Source organism: Nanorana parkeri, unplaced genomic scaffold (assembly GCF_000935625.1).
Source record: "Nanorana parkeri isolate BGI_ZX_2015 unplaced genomic scaffold, ASM93562v1 scaffold241, whole genome shotgun sequence".
Lineage (NCBI taxonomy): Eukaryota > Metazoa > Chordata > Amphibia > Anura > Dicroglossidae > Nanorana > Nanorana parkeri.
In genome coordinates, this window is record NW_017306509.1 from 1,665,513 (window position 1) to 1,670,493 (window position 4,981).

The 4,981-nt window shown below is 47.4% G+C and overlaps 1 protein-coding gene across 1 annotated transcript in view; it reads right to left on the reverse strand.

Annotated features, from left to right (window-relative positions):
* Positions 1-1,317, reverse strand: part of IFT74 (intraflagellar transport 74) — a 97,480-nt gene extending 96,163 nt beyond the window's left edge. Inside the window, exon 1 of the mRNA XM_018556538.1 lies at positions 1,273-1,317. The gene's annotated coding sequence lies outside the window, so the exon portion shown is untranslated. The remainder of the gene's footprint in view (positions 1-1,272) is intronic.
* Between the last annotated feature and the right edge of the window lie 3,664 nt (positions 1,318-4,981).

Here is a 4,981-nt window from a genome sequence, read left to right on the forward strand (position 1 = left end):
CTCGCACTGCTACAGCCTTATTTGGGTGGTGCTTTTCTACAAAATTTTGCTCTTATTGCAAGACATTGCTTGTATATCAAGGCAACATTTTTCAGAAATGTTTGCTTGTCTTGCAAAACGCTCTCAAACCAAGTTACTTGTAAACCAAGGTATTACTGTATTTCGAAACCTGGAATACACTTATAAGTGCACTCATCTTCTATTGATTTCATAAGGATATAAAAGAATAAAAGAAACATGTTTGCAGGGCCGGCCTTAGGTCTTTAGGCGCCCTGTGCGAGAAAGCTTTACAGCGCCCCTCAGTGACCACACCCCTCAGTGGCCACACCCTTTAGTGGCCACACCCATTTATTACCCATATTTTTGGTAAAATATAAAACTCTGGGTCACGTCGGGTAAATAGACAGGGGGGGGCGGACGAGGGAGCGCTGTCATATCGTATGGCCAGCGCCCAGCGGTGAGGGGGAGAGAAGCCGCCCCCAGGACGAGCTGTGTCGGCCGCACGGCGCCCTTGTTGCCATGGCGCCCTGTGCGGCCGCACTGCTCGCACACCCCTAAGGCCGGCCCTGCATGTTTGATACGTCTAGGATTGCATTCTACAAGCAGATCTGAAAGGACTTTTGGACAACGTTAGTTGACTCAGTGATGGCAACATCAAATGTTCTGAGGAATGGTTGTTCAGATTCGAACGATATTCTAACCATGTATGGCCAGCTTAGCACTAATGATTAGTGATGTGCGGGGACTTACAGGGTTATTCACAAAAGGGTGACGAGTTTGGAGAAGACAGGAGAAGTGAACAATCTAGGACAAAATAGCTGATTCGGAAAGATTCTCCAATTAAGCTCACTTTCCAGTTCAGCTATTTTGGCCTAGATTGTTCAATTCTCCTGCCTTCTCCAAACTCTTCACCCTTTTGTGAATAGACCTGTTAGTGTGAACCCAGTTCACCTAAGCTAGCCCAAACCACACAAAACTGTGACTTAGACCAAAGTCATCACACGTGATCAGGATATGTAAAGAGTCTGTACACATCAGAAAGAGGGACTCTAGAAGGCCTTTAGATGTCCAGATACTGTGGGACTAAAGGTCCCAGCAGCATATCATACCATGTTGCACGATATGCTGACATAGTGTGAACCCCTAAACAGCAGTTGTCTCTAACACCATGTCAGTGTTTCTCTGGTCTCCAGAGCTCACACTACGTTATGTGTATGTAGCCTGACACAGCCATAGAAAAACTCGTACATAAACGAGCCCACAACCACTCACATCTCTCCTGTCTTCTCCGCTTCTTGCGGCCTCACTGTCTCTAAGCAACCGAAGTCACGTGTATTCCTTGACCCAATCCCAGACGGCGTTCTTCGAGGTCTCGCGAGCGGACACAACAGTATGGGTTTTTAGGTTTGGTGACGTAATCGGGCCGAACTGGCATGCGTGAGAAGACAGAGCAGTGATTGCATGTTGCAGTTGTACTAGAGGCGGTTAGTACGGCGGCTACTCCCTGCAAACATGAGGGGGATGGCACAATACGTAGTCAGTGCTTGTCTTCTCTGCTGTGCTTTGATGCTGCTATGAAACTGGCTGGGCTTTAACCCCTTCATTACCTGCCCATTTTTCAGTGCCGTGAGGCCCCAGTCACACTTGTAATGATGGTAGATTGGGTGAATGTTACAAATTGCTCCATGAGATTGATTGATGGGAATAGCTGTGGACGCTAAATGCTATACCAGTGAGGTACCAAGCAGAATAGAAAATAAGTCAAATGAATAAAAAATAAAAAAAGTTGAAAAATTATTTTAAAATGTAAGAAAATAGGAACATAAAAAAGTTTAAAAAAAAAACACTGGCAAAAGAAAAAACAGTTGGGTGGAGTTAGCAGTGACAGCTAGCTCCGCCTGTTTCCTATTGGCCGACACCTGCCAGAATCTTCTAGCAGTTGTTATTGTTTAACCACTTGAAGTCCGCAGTGTTACATCCCCTTCCTGTCCAGGCCATTTTTCAGTATTTAGCGCTGAGGTACTTTGACATTTATTCTGTCATGCAACGCTGTACTGAAACTAATTTTATATCATTTTTTTGGGGACAGATAGAGCTTTCTTTTGGTGCTATTTAATCACCACTGGGGGTTTTATTTTTTAATAGAGTAAGGACAAATTACCAAAATTTTCTTTAAAAAAAAACTTTCCCCTATATTAAATAATAAAACATCTATTATGACCCAATTTTCTGGTAAAATATAAAGACGGGGTCACGTCGGGTAACAAAAGTTATCACATCACTTTTGTTAGCCTGATGAAGGGACCAGACAGGTTCCGAAATGTTGCCACGCATGGTGATATGACCGGCATGAATGAATAAAAGGATTTCGTTTTGAAGAAAACCTGGAGTGCTGGTGACCATTTTTCTGTTTTGCAAGTATTTGGCAGCGCCATCTGCGGCCACTTCAGCATCCCCCCACATTGAATGGGGCTTCTCGTTCAGGAGTGTGGTGGGACTCTATTTGTATGGCAAGCCTTAAAATTGTGCAAGCCCGTGAAAACTACAATACCTAAAATTGACCATAGGCGATGCTTTAAAAGCTTTTACCGCGCATCAGTTTAATGTCATCAGTGATTGATGGCCCTAAAATTATTGCTCTCACTTCGACGTTCGCAGCGATATGTCGTTTTTGCGTGCTGGCGCATCTGACATGCATTTACGGGAGCTCTCTAGATCTGAGCGGGCATCTTTAGACATCCGCTCAGCCACACCCACTTGCACGCGCTGCGCGCAAGCGGGACAGTCCCAAAATTTAAAAACAGGCAGCGATGCGGATTACTTGTATGAGCTGCCGGTTCCCCCCCTCCCGCTGTCACGCAGGTCCCAGGCTCCGCTGTGCCCGGTGCGAGCTCGGGACCAGCATAGTGGCTCTGTGACAGGGGATCAGAGGTAGATCGGTACACGAACTCCCTCTGTTCCCCTCTCCGCTATCAGAATGCGGAAGTGTTGTATAATACATCACTTCCGCATTCTGCTGTCACTCTCCAGCTTCAGACGCTGGAGAGAAGCTGATGAAGCAGATCTCTGCTTCATTAGCTTCTTCGGGGGGGGGGGGGGGGGGGTCCTAGGTGACATAGGAGACCCCTGATGTCTCCATAAAGAGGACCTGTCACATCCTCTTTGCTATCACATAGGGGGATTTCTTAGCAATAAAGTTAAGTGATGGCATGTGTGGCAATAAAGTTAAGTGGAAAAAAAGACCCCACCCATACGTACACGCATGCAAACATCCGTCGGGTGCGCATACCTGTGAAAACGACGATTGCGCCGCACATGTTACATATCGCTGCGAACGTCGCAGTGAGAGCAATAATTCCAGGGCCATCAATCACTAATAACACTAAACTGATGAGCGGTAAAAGCCTTTAAAGCGTCACCTATGGTCAATTGTGGGTATAGTAGTTTTTTGCGATTTCGCGGGTGCGCGCAATTTTAAAGCTTGACATGTTTGGTGTCTATTTACCCGACGTGACCCCGTCTTTTATATTTTACCAAAAAATTGGGAAAATTAATAATTGTTTCCTAACATAATGAAAAAACATTTTCTTTCCCCTAAATATCGTAAAAAATAAAAACCCCAGTAGTGATTAAATACCATTAAAAGACTCCTCCGTATCCTTAAATCACTGCCAACGGGCAAGAGTCCTGGCCCGGATGGCTTCACGGTTTGCTTCCACAAACCTTTTCAGGATATTTTAAAGTCCCCTCTCCTGAACTCCTTTAACGCTCTCTCGGCCACCTGCCACTTTCCCCGCCAATCACTGGAGGCTCATGTAGGGGTTCTACCCAAGCAAACCAAGGATACGATATACGGTCTTGACAATGAGGAAGGAGAGGGGTGGGGCGGCGCTCCCAGATCTGGAGGCCTACTATAGAGCCACTCACTTATCGCATTTGATGGACTGGTTTGACACCAGGAATTCGGCTCTTTGGGTTTCGCTGGAGCGGGAACTGTCCCCAACACCTCTCACGAATCTCCCCTGGCTTCTGCCCCGGCAACGGCCCCCTAGCCCTACGCTACCCTTCTTTCCTACCCCAGTGCTCAAGGTGTGGGATTCCACGAGGATCAAATACAAACTAGCAGCATCCAGGGGCTTGATGACCCCTGTTATGGCACATACAGAGTTCCCTCCTGGATGCGGGGGACGTAGGTTCCTGTGTTGGGAGGAGACGGCCCCTTCATACATCTTTCAGGGATTGCGGGGGGGATCCCTCCAATCCTTGGATCAACTTTATGCCCCCGATCCTGTGCCGCGGAATGTGTGGTTTGCTTACCATCAACTTCGACATTTTGTAAGGGGTCTGTTTTCACATGACTCTATGCCAAGCTCCCTGACCGCATTTGAACAACTATGCGCAGGTGGAGAACCCCCGCCTCACCTCATCTCGTTCCTATACAACTTACTATCCTCTGGGATCGAGGGGGAATCCCCGTACTTCATCTCTGCATGGGAGCGAGAATTGGACGTGGTCCTTTCCGAGGAGGAGAGGCGGAAATGCTTCTGCTTCACTCATAGTCTCTGCATGTCCTCAGCGGTGCAGGAACGCAACTACAAACTACTGACTAGGTGGTACAGGGCCCCGATCAGGATTGCACCAGATCTTTCCCTCTCTGCCGGACACCTGCTGGAGGTGCCTCACAGGAGTGGGAACGCTATCACATATCTGGTGGAGCTGTCCTCTGATTGTCCCCTTCTGGCGCTCCATCTCACACGTGTACTCAAGAATGTCTGCCAGTGATCTCCATCTCACGCCTCAAATGGCAATATTGTCGGTGTTTCCGGGATCCATCTCCCGGGCAAAGAAATCTCTCTTACGATTCTTTGTTAACGCCGCTAAGGCATTGATTCCAAGACATTGGAACTCTCAGGTAATTCCGACGCTGGAGGAATGGTCCACGGAAATGTGCCGTCTAATGAGATCCGAGGAGCTGATTGCT